Below are 19,236 nucleotides of genomic sequence, written 5' to 3' on the forward strand. Positions count from 1 at the left end.
ATGAAGAACATAATTAGAGACACAAGGGATGCCTGCTAAAAATGTTCCCCTGGGCCCTCCCTATTTACCAGTCCAAATTGCAAATTTCCTTAAATGGGAAAGCCCTTTGGATAATTCCAGGTTAATGGTATTGTTTGCTGCTATCACAACATTGAAAGGAAAGAACCTTTGACCACCTTGATTGAACATAAACTCTTCAATTTCCTATTATGAATATTAAAAAAACTCTTTTCTAATTCTCTTTTTATGCCTTCTTCTCCCCTCAGATTTCCTTTGCCTAATCTTATTTCTGTTCTTTTTTCTTACTACTTTGCCTCTATTTCCTTCTAAACTAACCTGCTTTCTCATCACCTGCTCTATTCTGCACTAATTTATTTTTCATTTCCATCAGTTCCTTCCTCCCTTCTAGCCCTCACTTCTCTGAGGTGACAAGATAGGTGTGAATATAAAAAGTGAAATGCTGGTTTAATTGAAGTTAATAACACAGCTCTCACTGACACCAACACAGCCAGGATTCTAGTCTGCACTGAAATTCAATACAAAACATTCAGTTTTCCTGCTTCTTTGTCATAAATGCACATGGATTTTGATAAAAGTAAGATAAGGAAAGTTTACCTGCATACCCTGTTCAGGAAGGCAAAAATGGTCTCCTATACACACATTATATTTAGATGTAGAAACCACAAAACCCATATCTGAAAGTATCATCTTTTAGAAATACTGTACCTCAATGTACTTGCAGCTGCAAGTTCTTTTGTCCTTCTCTGTAAGGGACCATCTCTCCTACTTGTTCATCCTTCCCAGTGTCCAATCACTAATAGCAAACTATCCCCAAATGCTTGGTTTTATTCTGAATGGACAGGGAAGAAGTAGCTTTTATTAGCTACAGTATAAGCATTTATTCCTTTGCTGTGAAGTTGCCATTTAACTGCCAGTTAAGGCAGTGAATTGTCTTCTGGCTAAGACAAACATTCGCAGACCACAATCAAATCAACTCCCAAGTCTCTCACCATGAAGGAGAGCTGCTGCTATTAAAGTCAATATAACTTCGCCCCATTTTGTTTGTATTACATTTTTCAGAAATATTAACATAGCTAACTCATAAACTTATAAGTTAATATAAAATATAATCTAACTACATTAAATGTACCCCTATTTAAAATTTCCTTTGTAAGATCTGAAGACTTAAATGGTGGATATCTACAATTTGCTATGGAAGAAGTCAATTTTTGAGAAAGACATTTCAGATGTGTGATGGTGTTACCAAGCAAACTGCTTTAAGATGCCTGTGATATCTGGAGGACTTATAATTTTATATATTCAGGCTCATATTAAAAAGTGTAATGCAGTTATGTTAAAATTTTACTACCAAGTACTTTCTGTCTACATCTATGTCCACAGTGGACCACATTTGCTGTCTCTTTCAACAACATGGGCCATTTAATCTTCATGTCTGCTATGTAGATAGAAAAAAACGATTGGTGCCAGTCTGGGCAAACCAATTAGAATACATCTGTCTTCAGAATCTTCTGTTTTACTTGATGGTAAAATACCAAGTTCTGAATAAAGAAAATACAAGATAAAAGGGAATCATGTAAATATCAAAAATTTTTAGAATGGCAAGTGCAGGTTTGACCAGATTTTTCAAGAGCTCCATGTATCTGGATGACTTACAGAGGCTAATCCATCTGTACAAATACAAGACACTTCTCTCCTGTGGCATAGAAGAAGCTTTTCTTTCAGTAATTCAAGTATTTTATGTTATTTATTTATTTATTTATGCTAATTAAATTGAGAAACATTGTCCTGTGCAATTACTGTTTATCTTTACCCATGCAAATCACAATTCCCAGAGAGTTAACCCAATCACCTATACAGTAGGTAGCCTGGAAGAAATTTTTGCCCAGGCAACAGAAGAGTCCTCAGTAATGACGTGAAGCTCAGTGAACATGCACCTATGGTATGGTTTCCAGGCAAGGGGGTGTTATGGAGAAGGATGATAACTCAAGAGAAAATTGTTTCACCTTTACCTGTATCAAAGTCCTCACTCTATCAGCCTCCCAACCCCAGGTAATTATTTTGTTATTTTTTCACTATTTTCATATTAACTATTACTTATTTATCATTCCAGTCACTAAAAGCCTTTGGTTAGAAGTACTTAATATAAATATAATTCACATTAGAGTCCAATCATACTCATTAAAATTTAAATCAAGATGAACTACTCGTCTACTGATGTATTGTGGATTCCTGCAAGTGAATCAGAGCCGTACTTAAGAACTGAATTCTTTTCACTTTCCTGTCATCCTATTACCTTTCTTCTGGCACTATTACCCTAGCAAGGATAACATGAAGCATTTTACCTTCCCAGACTGTTGCCATATTCAAACAGCTGTTACTCCTGCCCTAAAAATGAGGTGGATGATAGAAAAAACTTTAGGAAGACATATATGAGGGCAAAAGTTTTACAGCTTTAGTATTACTTACAAATCAATTCCTCTGAGCTGGGGTACCATTAGTAGCTTTTAAGATTGCCTAGAGCTGTGTCATTCTCTTCTGTTTTGACACATTAATGCATTAATGGTATGTGCAGGCTGACATAACTTCTCTGAAGTACTATTACAGTAATTACTAGGAGTCTTCAAAATGACATGCAAAGTTAAGAAAGGTGGCAAGAGTGTGTAGATACTCAAACACTCTCAAAACATTAATTCAACACTGACAGTGCATAATTAAGAAACTACAAAACATTGAGGCAGAAATTGTCTCTTATGTATACTGTCAGAGAAAACAAGCAACGAATGAGAAAGAAATTATGCAAAAATGATGGCTGATACTATCAAACATACCTGCTTTAGTAAGCAGAGGTTAAGAGAGTCGGGGAAACTAGTACTAGGTTTGCTCAGTTCAGTTATTTTATATTGAAAAAAAAAAATGTTACAATATCATCAGTGTACAGCAAAGAGGATGCAGATTAGGAAAGAGCAGATGGTAGTAATGAATCCTGAGTCCTCATTTAGAACCTTTGAAATGCAGAACAAAAAGAATTTCTGGATTTCTTAAATTATCAAATATATCTCCTAAAGTAAATTAGCAAGAGCACACAACGTTATCTGGAAAACAGATCTTTGGCATTACAAATAATTGTACATATTTTTCTTTCTCAATCACGTTTCCTTTTCCTAAATACTACTCTGAATTACAAATTCAGTATGCTGAATATTACTTTATCTTCTCATCTAAAGACACTCCTTCTTCCCCCATCCATGTGGTTTAATGAACTGGTTCAACAGACCAAGCACCTTGATCTCAAACCCCTTAGCTGCACTTCCTTTAAGTTGCAACTAGGAACCATCAGTATCCTGTCATCCCACTGCCTCATGGTCCGTTGACTGAAGTGCTTTGTAGAAGTAACTCTTTGAACAAGATCTTTGTGATGTTTGGCAATTGTTGGATTATTGTGAGCTAATGAGTATGGAGTGGTACTAACTCAAGATTAAATACACATATCCCTGGGATTCTGACTTCTTTAAAGCAATAGAACATCATGTATAAGATGATCAAATCACAATTCTTGGAGATAATATAGTTTCAGAAAATTTCTATAGATTGCTCATTCTTGGTATATTTGAAAAGAAATGACAGATGTGATATGAATTAAAATAATTTTAAACACAATTTTCTACATTTGAATCTACTGTAGGGGACTGATTTTATTGCTTGCTTATAACTAACAAGAGAAGTCTTAAACTCTTCATAAAGTTTATGTTCTCGAAACATCCCCTGAACACCTCCTTCCCCATCTAAAATCCAGCTGTAACAGTCTACTACTTCTTTCACACCACAGTCCATAAAAGCAGGGCCAAGAAATAGCCTTCCTTAAACTGATACTTGATACGTGCAGTATCATCATTTTCAGTAAGTAAATACTTAATTCCTTTAGGAAAATATATGTTTTTAAATTGTTATATACAAAGATAAGTTGGTGTTTTGCAAAAAAAGAGCTGAGTAAGGACTGACTGATCAAGACTTGACTGTTAATTATTTACATCCATAAACTATTTCTATATTTAGCCAAACATATTTTAAATTGCTGCAGTTTATTTTGTAATCTGAAATGATCATTAAGAATATGGGTGATATTTTACCTGATTCATAAATATTTAAAAGTCTGCTGACTTTCAGTCATGTATTTGTGCAATCTGTTTTTCATAAATACTGAATTTCGTGACAGGTTATTTCCAGTATAACAGCACAATTATCATTCTTCTAGAAAAACAGCTGAAATAATACTGAAAATGTTTAAGACTATGAAGTGCCTTTGAATGATTTATTATATAAAAGGTACTAATGTATTTCAGAAGCATGGTAGAGCTGTATTTCTATTGTTCCTATTAAGAAATTTTGGCTTCCAACTTGTCAGCTTGATACATGTTTCTTCACATGCCTCATGTTTTTCATTGGTCTCATAAGGACAACGTGAATTTGATAGCAATATTCACTTCTATTCTTCCAAGACCAGAATATTTGAATGCTGATTAGGGAGGAAAGAAACTAAGAAAATATTGCTTAACTAAAAAGTATGTTGTTAAAAAAATCTCAGATGTCCTTTTAAAAATAAATAAAATAAAACAAAATAATATTTTCCCTTCTCTGTCTATAATGTTCAGAAATTTAAGGTTTAAGTATAAATTAACTCTATGAATAAATAATAACCTGTTAGGAACTATCAGCGAGTTTAGCCAAATTATCCAGTGATATACTTCAGCTGTGTTATGACAGAACACACAAACACACATATATATATGAATATATAAGGAAATATATGTATAAATATAGTGTTTGTTTAGACATCCTCTTCTCCCACCAAAACAGAGTGGCTTTAAATAACTTGGTATTTGAAGTAGAAGATAACCACTGGTATTTCTCTACCAATTAAATGCTTTCTAGCTACACCCAATAGCTCAATTCTCTGGTAGCTTGGAAACTGATGAAGTTGTAATACACTTCAGGAAAACAATATTGATTATTGTTCCTTACTGTATGCTGTGCTCAGCACTCACTTTTGTGTAATGACCAACCTGTAATCCCACCACAAGTCCAATAAAAAAATACATCTCTCAAGAAATAACTAATATTTGAATGTCATAAGCACATTCCACTTTGGGGACTACCATTTGTCAGAACTAAACTAGCGAAGTGCTCTTTCCAACTTTATAAAAATTATTTTTATATTCCAAAAACCTCTCTTGATGACATCCTATTGTGATGAGAGACACTTATAAAACAGACTTTGAATTAATATATAATAATATGTAATAAGTAGCATGTCAATAGCAACTTCTTAAGTATGGGCTCCTGAAAATAAATCAAAGCTCCTCTAGGAAGGAAATGTATTTCAAGGACAAATGAAATGCAGCTAAGCAAAACAAGAAAATGCTGGTTACTCAAAATTAAATCTCCTTCTTAAAAGACATGATTGAAGAAGATTTTAAAGTTACCCTATTATATCAGGCTGTCTAGAAACCAGAGTAGCTTTATTTTAGATGTAGAATCAAAGATATAAAATGAAAGTTATCTATAGTTCGTGTAACACCACAGGATTAACTATTTTCTTAACAAGAACCCTTTATTAGGAAGATTTATGTTAAAGCAAGTCTAATTGCTAAAAGACAATGAAGCCACGAGGTGTCACAGTAATGTGCAGCATTTAAGCTACGGAAGTAGAAAAGCAAAAATATCAGATGTATCTAGGTTGTATCAAAGTTCAGTCACATTATCTTTATTTTGAAAGGCCAAGATGAAGGAAAAGCCTTTGAATTCTACAGCAGTGAAATACATTAAAATGGACAGAAACATTGCTCGACTAGAAGCACACAAACTTTAAATGCTCGATTAGAAGCACAGAAAGCAATTCCAGCATGTCAGATAAGAATAAACAAGTATAGAAACAGAGATTAAAGATTTACATTTTCACATAACATCATAGATTATGATCAAAAGGAGCAATGTTAGGAAAGAGATGACCCCAATTACTTTGCCACTGTAGTGGGCTCTTTGAAATGTGTTTAAAAGTAACAAACAACACTGCTTAGAGACAGACAATTTTATAGTCAACTTTAAGTGAATAGTATAAAAAGTGTTTATAGATGAATTATTCTGCTTGAATGAAAAAGAGAGTTCTAATTTGACATATTTAAGTATTCAGCTGCACTGCTTCAGAGCTAATAAAATCACCCCTGTTTAAATATCTCTCTCAACAGTAGCAATTTCTTTTTAACGTAACTTTAAAGGCTATATCATAAACCACTCTTTTCTATAGCAGATCATAAATTTTCACAGCAGCCAAGATGTGGGTCGAGCTCTAGACTATTCAATCCATGAAGGCTGTGACATATGAACTGCACACTGATAAACATGTTCTTTAATTTTCAAATTATACATTCTGACATCACAGAACATAAACCTTTGACATAAAAATCTATCCATCAGGAGGTAATCTAAAACTGGAGCCAAAGCAATAGAAAGAATATTTATATATTGGCTTGGGATCTAGAGCCACCAGTAAAAGAATCCCCAGTAGAAAAAGGAGGATTAAATTGGTATAATGCAGAGATTCTTTGTGTATAAAAGGTAAGCACAGAAAATTTGAGTGATACATGGCCTCTCTTGAAAGCTTCTTTGCTGAAGCAAAGTGATCATATAACACCTAAGTACTGCATTCTTCTTTCATATAGATTTCGGAAGTATGTAACAAAACAAACAGAATGACTGAAGCAACAGCCTGGGGAAAACCATTAAATAGAGCTCATTTCATATGCAAAAACAATCACAAAGAAAGATCAGTTACCACCATGCTAATAACAAACAAGATTATTACCACAGAATCTTAAATAACACTGTGTTTCAGGTGAACAATCCACACAAGAGGCCGGAAATTTCCTCCCACTCCCTAAGATTTCCATTTCATTCTGGAAGCACATAGGAAGTTCAAGAGCATCCCTAACTTCCCTAGCATTTTCTCAAGGCATATCTGCAGTGATACATAATGACTGCAAGTGCTCCCAATACTCCCCTTTCTCAGATGACACAAATCAGAAAACTGCGACCTTGGCAAAAAAAAGAGTTCTTAGCACTTGTTGCCAATAAGAATAACTATCAAAAGGTCAAAAGGTCTGTGGCAGCAGGTGTAGTTTGTGTTGAATATAGACTAACATTACTGTTAATAATAATAATAATGTATCTTTACACCTTTCTTTCTGAACTTTACAGATATGTGCAATGTCTGTTATGAGCATCCTGCCTTTAATTAATAGAAAGAGACTTGGAAACTCAAGGCCTCATTATTTTTAGTCTTTTTTTTTTTGTAAATCTTATTATTAATACATTTTTTCAATATTGGACATGACAATTAGATAGAGCACTTTAATAGCTAATCAACCAGTGTAAGATTGTAATGAGTAGAACTCACATATGATTCCACCCAGACTCTTATAACAGAGCTTAATTGAGCTTTAAGTGCTTTGAAACACTTCAGTTAGTTCCTTTCATAAGAGTAGATTTCATCTCAGTAGATGTCACATTTAAAAACTTTATTTCCAATAGAAAATGTTCACAATTTTGTATGAAGGACATGTAATCATAACTGTTTTCATTCCATGGTATTCCATAAGAGCTATATATTTGCAAGGGTTGTTTTTTTCTGTCAGAATATTAATGGAAATGCAAGACCAAAGTTATAATTTTATGTCCTGAATATATGCGAAGTAAAACCATTGTATGCCAACTTCAATTTGTTGCTGTACCTACTAGAAAATATTTCTTATACGTTCATAAAAGTCTGAATTTTGACCTTTTAAGCAAAAGATACTTTATCTGGAGAAACTAGAAAGCTTAAGATAAAAATATGGAGGTCTAAACTTGTTATATACACTTGGATAAAAATATCTTTAGTATAATGGGAATTTTGTCTGCGTAAACACTAAAGGATGTGGTTCTTTATGAATAAAGATCAAGACATAACTAATGAGATTGCTAAATGTGAAATAAAGTAATTCTAGGTGTCAGAAAATATCTTTGGACATAAAAAGCAATTTCCTGTTACAGAGATGGTGTGAAAAACTTCCTAAATTCATTTTACAGTAACACACTTGTTAAATATATTCTCAGTGGGAAAAAAAAATGCTTTCAATTTATGAAGAAAATTCAGTATACATAGAAAAATGTTTTAATTGCAGTTTTAGGCTACAAAGACACTTGGTATATTCAGGAAAATAGTCCCATTGAACTACATGACTTGTTAACTAAATAACACACATAAACATTTTCATTTCCTCCTCTAAAAATATTCCAGTATATTTTCCCCAGAAGACTCAAGCAGAGCTCAGAATTATTAGTCTGGTACCTGTTGAACAATAAAACATCTTTACTGTATAGACCAGCATGTAAAGAGTGTAGTCTACATATGTCACAGGATTTACCTGTTTTTGATAATGTCAACCTAATTGCAGAAGACTCTATAAAATACTGAAATAATATGAAATAGAAACTCTGCTTCCTACTAGAATGAGTTAAAAAGTTTACTGAAAATCATTTCCAACCCCATAAAAAAAACTTCATGGAAATATTTATGAGATTATAAAACTTCATGAAAGCCAGTGCCTACTTAGAGAAATAAATAAATATATGTATAGCAATTTTAATAACTTTGCCAAAATTTGCAAAATCCCATGGAATGGATATTACAGAATCTGAGACATCTCTCTCATCTTCATGAGTACATCATAAAATCCATATATAAAATATACAGATTTTTTACAAATACAAAATACTGCAAAAAAGCATGTCTGTGTTTTCCTCTTGTTAATTATTTTAATAAGCCGGCAACCATTACAGTCATGTTATGATGTAACAACACCTACACAAACCTCAAGCAAGCTGTACTATAAGAACTATAAGATTCTGCTGAGCGAAAACACAACAAATGTGACTTTTTTTTCTATTATGATAGTAAAATATTAGATAAATGAACTAGAAACATTTTTAAGTTATTAAACCCCCCAGAAATAAGAACTAGTAACAATTAAGATATAATGTCTGTACAGGTAACTATGCTTTCCTATTGTCCTATTAAACAATACCACAGATTTCAGACTCTTAATGTGGCCAAACTTCAGACTGAAAATCTCCAATAGATGCCAAACACAGATGTGAAGATCTATTAGATTATTCACATTTTCCACAAACAATGAGTGAAGATAGTAAACCAGTTAAAAAAATGAAAAGAGAGAATTAATAGATTGTGTCAAATGCATAGGTATTTTTCAAATAATTGGAAACTGAGTCTAAAAACGAGTACATGGGAAGGAAAATGGAGAAAGTAATTGCCATAATACAGCACATCAGTGGTCTATCTAGTCCATCATTCTGCCTCCACAAACATGCTTAAGAGAAGCTTAATGAAGCAAACACAATATGCATGAATCATCAGCTGCTTTCAGAAAATCACAGCTCACTTTATATCCATAGTACTTATAAGGGCACATGCAGAACTATCTCAAACTACTCAAAAAAAAAAAAAAAAAAAAAAAAAAAGCAACAAAAAAATGTGTGTTTGATTGTGCAACTGTCTTCTACAAATTTCATCCTGTGCCAAAACTGTGTTCTGGGCAGAACTATACTCCCTACCACTCTCTGGTGCTCAACTTCAATCTGCTAGCAGATCTTAATATATTTTGTAAGCCTTTTTTTTAAAATCTTGTCTTAACATAATTTAAAAGCATAATGAATTACAGAGTGTGCTGTTGCCTCACATGAATTGCTTGTTCATGAAGACTGTGATTACTTTCTGCTTGCTCATGAATATTTTTAATATCTATGCCAGTAATCAAACTATTCCTCCTTTTTTTTTTTTTTTTTTTTTTTTTTTAAGTCCCTTATGGATATGTTCATCTTTACTTTACAAAATAAAGAGAGAATAATTTACAGACTAACATAGAGCTAAAGAATCATAATAAAAACCTCATGGAGAAAATGACTAATTATGAAGATTACCAGAAACAGACAAGATCCAGTGTAAGTACTGAATTCCAGTGACAGAAGCTAGAGAAAGGAGTAACTGCAGAATTATCGCTATAGAAAGTGAACTTAAATGGAAACCAAAGTAACAGAAAGTTAACAAAATAATTGATTTGTGAAACTGAAGCCAGTCTATTAGGCCAAAGGGACAGAGAACAACATAACAGTACGATTCATCAGAAGCTTGTTTCAGTGTGGTGATATCCAACAAATCCCTGCAAATGATCATGTGATAAGGGCACATCCCTTCTTCTTCCTAACCTTCATATTCCATAAGCCTCGCCCTGAAAGCTGCTCTATACCTTTCATAATTGCCACCTTGAGCTGTCTTCTGATCTGCATTAACAGACTCACCTCAGATGTGGGGACACTCTTCACAGACTTTGTAGTCTAATCAGTCTCTTGACTTTCATGTTTCGGTTGTATGCTCTTACTTACAGTCTGTAACTATATATGGTCTTGTTCTCAGTTCTCCTCCAACTCTTGAAAACCACAAAATGTGCAAGATCATCACTATGCTTATGCTAATACTGTCACTGACTAATGATAACCATTTTGCGAGCATCGGGGAAAAACTTGTGAGCTGATGCTTGCATGACTGAAGAAGTTTCCTTCGATGTATAGATAAGCAAAACCTGTCTTACAGGGAATGGTGAAGTTACTTGGTTTGTTGCCACTAATACAAAGAATTAACCATATTTAATGTGGCCTTGTTCATAGTGAGCATCCAATGATTCCATTGTTTAGAAGCCTTCATTTATCTAACTAACAAAGAATGTGTTAAACAAAAGCACTTCTCTATATTAGTGCAATTTACACCAAATGCACTAGAGAAAATTACCTATTACAATTTTCTAAATCATTTAGTATTATGAACAGGAAACTAAAAAAGAAAATTACATTTTATGATTTGTAGGCTATTGAAAATACTCTACATCTCAATTCATACAATCTGCACACAATCATTCTGCTCTTTCAATAGTAAAATGCTTTCATAATCCAGAGAACTAAAAATAACATTCTTGACTAAAGCTGAAAAAAATGTTAAGTTCCTCTGACTCTGCACAAGTAACACATTACTTGTGATCTCCTCTTAGACTTTGGCCCCTGAGCCAGGGAGCACTCTTCTCATGAACTTAGGAATTAAACAAATATCAAAATGAACAGTTTTCTTCTACTAATTGTATGAGAATTAATAGGGTCACTTAATGATACTTTTTTCTCTCTCCTTGAATCTTTTATTGCTTTTCTAACATGAAATTAGACGGTTTTCATTTCTTATCAGAATTAAATTAAATAATGGTCAGGTTTAACATATGCTAAAATACAAAACTTCAAATAAATGTTTAATTCAGAATTTACTCTGTACACCAACAGAAATTAAGGTCAAATCAATGCTGTAGAACAATCGACTACAGTCATCAAACTTTGGTTACTAAACTAACCGGTTAAACTTGGTGTGTTATAGATCTTCTTACAGTTCTCTCTTGTACAGAGATTAGTATTCTGCCCCTCCTATGCCATATACAGTTCTTTGAGACATTTAGGATGTCAAAAGATTGAAAAGCACCAATATAGCTATATCTCTGCTAAAGATAAAGGTTCTTCTAGCTTAGACATTTATAAGACACTCAAGGAAGTGTGGTACAGAAAAGATAAAGGCAGAATTGCCAAAATTCTATGTACTGAGTGAAAATAGAGGCCAGTGAATTTTTGTTTTTTCCCTAAAACAAGACCACTTTAGAGAAAACAGTGATTAAATCACATTACATTGGGCAACAAAGATAACACAAAATAGTGCAGACTTCATGCTTTTTGTGGTTATAAAGACTAACATTAACTGCCCCTCAGTTACATTTCTTCTCTTTCATAGGATTTGTATCCAATAAAAGTGTTAAACATCTCCAGGGAGTTGGAGAACTTGTAGATACTCTGTGGGGAAAAAAATAAAATTCCAAAAGTATGCAACTATTACACATGCATCAGTGATTTTATGACAGGCATTCTAGTAGTCATGGGAAAAAGAAGTGTCAAATGTCTTATGGGACGATATGTGCATTAGAAAGGAAACTATTGCCTCTTGGTAACTCTACCATAAGTAACATCTTCATAGAGATATAAGATAGAAATGAGAAAAAGAACAACTGGTAAAACTTCGTACTACTGCAAGAATTACTAATACCAATTGCAATCCATTTGATATTTGCTATAAAATCTTCATTGTACAACAAAACAAATCAAAGTACTTCATTGTTTCTCCCCATCTTAAACTCATAAGCACTGAAGGTGAAAATATAAAGTAGCAATCATACAAGGTTTTATCCAAGAGATCCAATACAACTGTTACTAAATTAAACTTCAAAAGTCTAGTACTTAAAAAAAATTAAAGGATAAAATATAATTTTTAATATTCCGTTTTATACATGAATGTTAGAACAAATTTTATCAGAGCCATTCAACAAGTAGCAAGGAAAGCAACTCCACAAAACAGAGGGAAAATTTGCAAGTTAAAAGCTTCAAGATAAAAATTATTATGCAATTGTTTTGTTTATGTATGTGTTTTCTTTTTCCTTTTTTAAATCTTACAAAGTATGAATTTAAACACTCTAATTTAGATTTTAAAAATCTAGAAATTATCACATATATCACCTTGTGTTTTAAAAGAGAATTAACACGATAGCTAAAACAGTAATCGTGGCTCCATTAAAAAAATAATTTTTCCTATATGTACATTCTACTTCATCCACGAGTCTCAATGGTTTAAGATGCCTGAGACCCAAACTCTGCAGAGATGTGAAATTTGGGGTACATTACATCATATAAAGCATGTATTAAAAAACCTGGCATCTACTGCATGCCCACATGTAAAATGGCATAGCTGTATGAAAAAGGAATAAATAAAACTCTAACAGATAATGCATGCCTCAATTTAGATGTTTGCTGCATCACAAATTCCTTTCCTAAGGAATTCTCAGAAGGTTGCCCCATTCAGAAACTTTTAAACCCTGTTGATATTGCTCCCTGACCACAGAATGAAAAATCCCAAGCACAGATATTCTTATCGAGCAAGGGAGTGCCCAGGACAGTTTGTGCATTACACAGACTAAGTAACTTATTGTGAAGAAAGGTGAAGAGACAAAGTATGCCTGAATTTGAACTCTTCAACCCCTGCACAGAAAAGAAAGCATTTTTAATGAAATTCCATGTAGAATCATACTGCGCACACCATGGAATTTATCGTCAGTGTTCAAATTTCACCGATTTCCAGAAAAAAAATAAAATAAAATAAAAGCTTACCATGCACTGGAGTGGGAGAGTATTTAGTATTTGATCTAAAGCTTGTTTCACAAAAATGCTACCTACTTTTTAAATCACTTTCAGAGGTTCTGAGTTTCAAAATCTAAGGATTAACTACTTTTTTGCTATTATTATTCCTGTGGAGGAGCATACTAATGAATGATCTGTCCACAAAGACAGCTGTAAAATATGAGCTCAAATGCTAAAGTCTGATTACTGTAACGTAAATGGAGACCGCTGCCATTTTGTATATTTTCTATGATAAATATGAGCTTTAACTTATTGTCACTTGTATATGATGTCATACTGTAAACATTCACAGACAAATTTTAAAGTAGTGCATCTTTGTTAACTTTATAGAAGCAATCTAGCCTTCTGAAAATATTTGAGATGTTGGCTACTCAGTGTTTCAGCTTCAAAGCATTAACTCCTTTAATAGCTGCCCTCCTTACTAGTAATTGTGTAAAAATACATGTTTTTGTTTTTTTTTTTAAGTATTATTCTTCTAACAGTATCTAATCTGAAACTATGCCCTCATGATCTGAAAAAGTTGAAATTGCCTCTTTTTCTGAATATATAAGCTAAACCTTTCACTCTGTTACAGGTAGGTTTTGCTAAGAAATTAACAGGTTCTCTGGACAACTTTTTCAGCTTCTTGTGTGTCATCTCTGTATCTAATTCTTCAACTATCCAAAATTAGCTATAATCTTTTATAACTCCTTTCATCCACAGCACTAACGTCTATGCTTACAGTTTCAACAAATGCATGTTAAAATGCTTTCCTGCTGGAGGAAAAGTGCATGTTGAAATACCAGTAAATGTCAATAAATGTTTTTTACTGTCCCTTGCTTTTTGCTTTCTAACTTTCTACAGACTAAGTGGCAGACTGGAATAGAGTAAATAGTATGAAGGCCAGTATGTCGTACTAAAATGGAAACAAGAATGCAAGTACCAATATTCTAAAATGTACACTCGGTACTTAGGTGATCTTATGCAAAAGGAAACATCTACTGCATAGTCTGCAAACAACTTCAGTTCTGATCAAAACATTAAACCTAGTGAAACTGAATCTTAATGAAAATTGAAAATAATGCAAAACCAAACCTACGTTAACTTAACACTAGAAATGTCTCCAGCATGCAACAATTGCTTTTCCACATCTTTTGCAATATATGAAATATTCATATGTTGTTGGTAATTAGTGCACAACCATCTAGCACTAGAAGAAAATTAGGTGTCCATATTGATTTTATCTGATCAAGCAATGATCTTAGATCCCCATTATATGTCTTTTGCACTTGTGTATTGTCAGCCACTTCAGAAGAGAAGAATTTCTCAGCTGAAATAATTCTTCTGGGATGACTAGGAGCAAAAGACAATCTACATAAGTATCAGCTAACTTGGGCTGTCAAGAACCATAAATAGGTCTGTGTGCAACATATAAGCAGCAACATAGTATAATAGCTGCAAAAGCCTTTTGCAGAATTTCAGCTAGGTAGAAAACACAACATACGCATCCAACTCATGAAGAACATATCTCAGATAAAATGTATTAGGGCCTTAGCAAATGTATCAGATCCCATCTAGAAACAAGCCTGGAATTAAAGCAGCATGTGTAATGAAAAATTCTGACTATGAAATCACAATTATGTGTGATCTAATAACAAATAGCTGCTCTGAATGTAAAGCCTCCTATTTATTTCCATGGAAACTACAGCAGTTTCAAGGAGTGCAGTACAAGAAGATTCTCAGATACTACTTTTCAAAACAGTCATCACCATTGCCTATGCATTTTTGCCAGCAATGAGTAAGAGCCTGCATGTCATCCTCGGAAAAATCTGCACTAGTGGAGGAGACCCGCTCAATGTCAGCATTGCTGAAAAGCACCATGCACTGCCTTTCTGTGCTCACATCCACTGTTTGGTCTCCACATTCAGCAAGCATCAGTGAATGTCAACGGGTACCATTTTTTCTGCATGAAGGAATTCAATTGCATACTTCTGTTTCATATGCATTTCCCTGTCAGATGCTGTTTTATCAGACTGTTCCTCTGCTTCTATCGGTCACAGGGCAACAAAATGTAATAAATATTGGCAGAAAGGTTCAACCTCTACTGTCATATCACCAACATTCACCTATGATCTCATGGGCCATTGTAATAAAATAGGAGGCATTACTTTTGGACCATCTTTAATACACCTGAGGAGCTGTTTAGATCTTGTTTTTCAATCAATAGTGTTTGATTTAAATAATTATGATGATGCAGATCTTAAAACATCACATCAATATTCTTGTTCAAACGGCCAACAAAACTTCTTTACTCTGTACTTTTGTCCATTTTTATAAATATATCCTATGCTCCTTTCATCATAACTCTTGCAATTCTTCAGTAAATTTCCTTCATTCTTTCTCACTGTCTTTCAGTCTTCGTTTTAAACTGCTTATCTAGGTGGCTTTTATTTTGGTCCCTCTCTCCATATAAATTAAAAAGCATGTTGCATGTCAGGGGACAAGCCATAAAGTCAGGTTCACAGCATATGGACAACAGTTGTCACATCATTGATGAGAGCAAAACAAGAACACTTTTTGCTTTATGCATGCTTTATGGGTTATAAATAGTACAATAGTGCATGAATTTTAATTTCTAATTTGCAGTTGTTTTGCTTCTGTTATTTCATATGAATAAATTCAGGAGCAGAATATCCAGTAGAGCTCACAAAGGGTCTGGCAATTTCAAATAAGGAGGTATAATCTAATGAAGAAGAGTGAGAGTGAGCACTATATGAAAGGTAGATCAGGTTAGCATACACATAATGCAGAAGCAAAAAGACACAAATGGCAAGTACCAAAATTATCATGACAGGGATAGAAAATTTCAATTTTCAATGATATTTTGGAGACAAAGAGAGTAACAGAAAATTAAGGACAGTCAGATGGACTAATATTGATATATTTAAAATGCAGTGAGGCTAATATTACCTTATTTAACATGTAATCTGATTGGTGTATGAAAAATCGCTGTAGCAGTGTGATGATAAGATAAACAACTGGTTAAGAAGATGGAGACAAAGTTCAGATGGTAGTTCAAATACACATGAGGCTTGTAGAAGCAGAATTTAAATACACAGTCATTGCTTTTTTGAATGCATCTCATCAATTCGCTATGGTCCACCAAGTAAATATCCAAGCTGAAATGGTGGTCCTAATTTCCACCAAAAAATCTAAGTGTTAGACATATATCCTAAGAATAACTCTTACTGCCATATCAGAGATTAACATTTCCAAAGGACTTGTCTGATGCCCAATACTTTTCATGACAATTGAATAGTAGCTACCCATGTCTACAAGTCTTAGTTCTTTAGAATCTTTATTTCAAGATTCAAATAAACCCAAAAAAATCTCTCAAGATCAAATTAATGAAGAATTTTCACAGCTTAGAACAGTAACTGCTTTGTGTTTGAGTTTTTTACTGGGATGCACATAAAGCAGATGCTCATTTTTCAGGAAATAATAATATATTCCATAGAAAAGGAATACATCTTTTTTCAAGGTGTCACAAAACAAGAAATGAAAAAGTACATTCTGGTTCAGCACAGTTTATTATTAACCCAGTTTACCTGGGTGCTTTTTTTGTTGTTGTTTTGTTTTGATTTTGTTTACTTTGAATCTTATTGCATTTAACCCAAGTTAAATACTTTCATTTTCATTACATACATGTAAAACATTTATCTATTTTCCAGATGTGCAGTCTTTCACCAAAATCTCTGAATATTTCACTACCCTTTTCAACAAACACTTAACAGTGAAATGAAATGTTATTATAGGATATTATGACTTCATTGCTTTTACAGAACATAAATACAATAACTTTTATGTACTGAAAAGACACTGTGATAAATTCAAAGCACATAAATGTATATTGGGTACATAAATCAAATGTTATATAATTTATATAAAACCACTTTAATTAAACTTGTCAAATGCATGACTAAAACATATTTTGTAATTAAGTCTAGAGCATTTTCAAGAATTTAGCTTCTTTAATTATCTGAAGCCAGGCACAGCAAAGAGCTCTGAGGCAAAACTGGGGCCTAGCAGTTAAACTGCTACTGATTTCCTCAAAACTACTCACATGATTAAAGTTAAGCTTGTGCTTAACTGTCTTGCTGGGTCACAGCCCAATTACCCAACTATGCTATGACTAATCATGTTATGAAAGCAACTTCTACATGCTTACCTTCCTTAGCTTAGAATCTGAAAAAAAAGAAAAAAAAAAGATTGTAGAGGAGTTTAGGAGACAGCAGCCATCTCAAAGCCATTACACACCTCATATTTTTTTCTACTTGTGCATATTCGCATAACCTAGCAAGAAACACAGTTTCTTCTAGATTTGTAATACATTTACCAATACTTATCAGGGAAAAAACTGTGGGTCAAACGTGGAGTAGCAGTACATCACCTCAGTGATTACCTGTTTTATGGACAACACTGAAAAAAAAGCAAATCCACTTTTCCTCAGCTGTGCAAAGGATTCGAACAGACCAGGAAAGCTCTTCAACCAGTGGCATTACTACAGAATTTCATTTTTGTTTATACATATGCTTCATTCACTTAATTCATAACTTCTGTCTTTGATTCCTCTAACTGAAAGTATGTTTCCCTGTTATAGAGAGAAAAGACCTTATTATTCAATCACTATACTGTCTTCCTAAGTGAATAACCACCACTATTTTTTACCTCATATATATTCAGCAGCTGCAAATTACAACAATTTTTCAGCATTGGCAGTGGGACATTTGAACATAATCAATAACAGTAATGGCCTCTCAAGCAACATCAAAAAGATGTGAACTTGCCTGATGTTAATGCTCCTATCACATTCAATTAACACTAAGTGCTACCACATTTAGGTGCTTCACACAAGAATATGGTTCACAATGAAGTACACAAACTTGACAGTTGTACTGTCAGTGCAATGAATAAGGAAAGGTGAACATTTAAAAATGTAATTCATCTTCACCAGTCCAGGGCTTTGGCAAAATAGGAGGCATTAAATTAGCTAGTAGAAAGGTAAAGGCCACAAGTTAAGTATACACACAAGACCACTAAGACTTGACACTGTTTCCTGCATTGATTTGCCTCGTTCATGCTCTTACAGTGAAAAGGCTATAGATGAGAGGAGGAGCGAAAGGTGCTGGCAAGCAATAGTGGGCATGTTTATAATTATATGAAAAACACTGGAGAAAAAAAAAAAAAAAAAAAAGCCCAGGAAGTCATAAACTTGGATTTATGTTCCTGTCTCAAAAACATTCACTTTTTTAGCGACTGTGAAATAGAAATAATACTAAATTATTTTGGAGTGGGGACTGAAAACCCAGGATTTTTTCTTCAGCTGAACTGTACTGTGGTACATTGTTCTGCCACCTTATTTTATCTATATCCCACTAGTCTGGCAGTCCTCTCAGTATAGCTCCTTACTTTGAGTGAGTCTTACTTTGCCTTCTTGCCTCCCTTGGCCACTAGGAAGTGGGCACTTTCTCTTAGGTGAGTGGTCTCTCAAAGCATTACTTTATCACAGAAAAGATGAAGTAGAATGAAAGTAGATGAAAAGATTAGTAGAAACTAATTGAAGATATAGAATAGACTACCTTCAGGTATCGAAATAGAGGGATTTTCTTAATCATTTAAAAAGCCAACAGCAATCTTTCCTTGGTCACTTGTGTGAAATCAACATAGAAAAACTTAGCAAATTGAAGTGACAGACTTTTAAATATGCCTTTCTAGGCTATTCTTCTGGCAAGCAATAATGGACTAAATTGTTGCTATTTCTAATACTGTTGTATGGAGCTGGCAAACAAAACC

Source organism: Gallus gallus, chromosome 4, assembly GCF_016699485.2.
Source record: "Gallus gallus isolate bGalGal1 chromosome 4, bGalGal1.mat.broiler.GRCg7b, whole genome shotgun sequence".
NCBI lineage: Eukaryota > Metazoa > Chordata > Aves > Galliformes > Phasianidae > Gallus > Gallus gallus.